Genomic DNA, 1,208 nt, shown 5'->3' with positions numbered 1-1,208 from the left:
AATGGACAGCTTGCCTTTTTTCTTTAATTCAAAATCAAATTTCTCCATTGCTTTCTCAAATGCAAATACCTTAAGAGATTTTCATGCACATCATAGAAAAAAGAATCATATATGGCTGCAAAGCCCAGCTTTCATTTGAGACTGATTAATTAGCAATCTAAGGTATTATTTACTAGAATAAAATTGTCCACAAACAAGCAGATATTTTATCTTGCAAATGCATTCGAAAGGAGAATCGGATTCAGTCTCCAAAGTTTAGTTGGTCTGGTGAAGGTTTCACAGCATGAGTAAATCATTGTCTTACAAGAGGCCCACAGTTAGGGCCAGAATAACTTTCATAAAAAAAAAATAATCTCTTCCTGGCTTCCCTATTTCAAACCCCACTTTAAATTAAAGCAAATATTAATATTTTTGTGCAAATCTACTTCAGAAGTGACTATTTTATTAGAATTCTGCTTTATTAGAATTATGAATTTGTCAGGAAAAGAGGTACAAAACCATTGTTAAAAAATATTCTGCAGTAGCGTGGCAAGATGCTGGCTGGTTTGCCAGAACTATGTGAAGTATCTCAGGTAATAAAGCGTTGCCCATTTCTCTGTAAGCGATGCATTTTATTTATAAATGCCATCCACAATTGTAACACTGGCTTTATTAAGTTTGAATCTAGGTCTTATTTTAACTTCATCCGGTGCTACAGCACCAAGGGAAAGAGCAGAAATCTTTAGGAGATGCAAAGTTTCACTTACGTTACTAAGAGACTAAGACTGTGCTTGCTTTGATGCATGCTGGCTATTTTGCAGAGCTGTATTTGGGTAGGACAAGAGTCATTTGTATTCCAGTCGCCTATTTGCTACTGTGATACATTCAGGAAGCACTGCAAAAGCTGAACGATAGCATTTTCCCTTGAAGAAATTTAGAACATATTCATACTTTGATTTTCTTAAATAGGTGACACAAAAAATATTAAGAAACATAAAGAATCACCAATCCATATTCCACCACAACCAACTACTCTGTTCAGCTCACATTGCATCAGCTGAACTGTTGCTCTTTCAAGGAATAATGGTTTAAAGGCACACAGAATTGCAACGGTCAGTGCATTTCAGTTTGGTATTATTCACGGATTTAAGACTCATTCTGCAGTCCAATTTCCGCCTTTAAAAGCCTCTCACATATTATCCACTTTCAGAGAACGTTCTGAAAACGCA

This window comes from Apteryx mantelli, chromosome 10 (genome assembly GCF_036417845.1).
Source record: "Apteryx mantelli isolate bAptMan1 chromosome 10, bAptMan1.hap1, whole genome shotgun sequence".
Classification (NCBI taxonomy): domain Eukaryota; kingdom Metazoa; phylum Chordata; class Aves; order Apterygiformes; family Apterygidae; genus Apteryx; species Apteryx mantelli.
Note: the sequence above shows the minus strand (reverse complement) of the source record.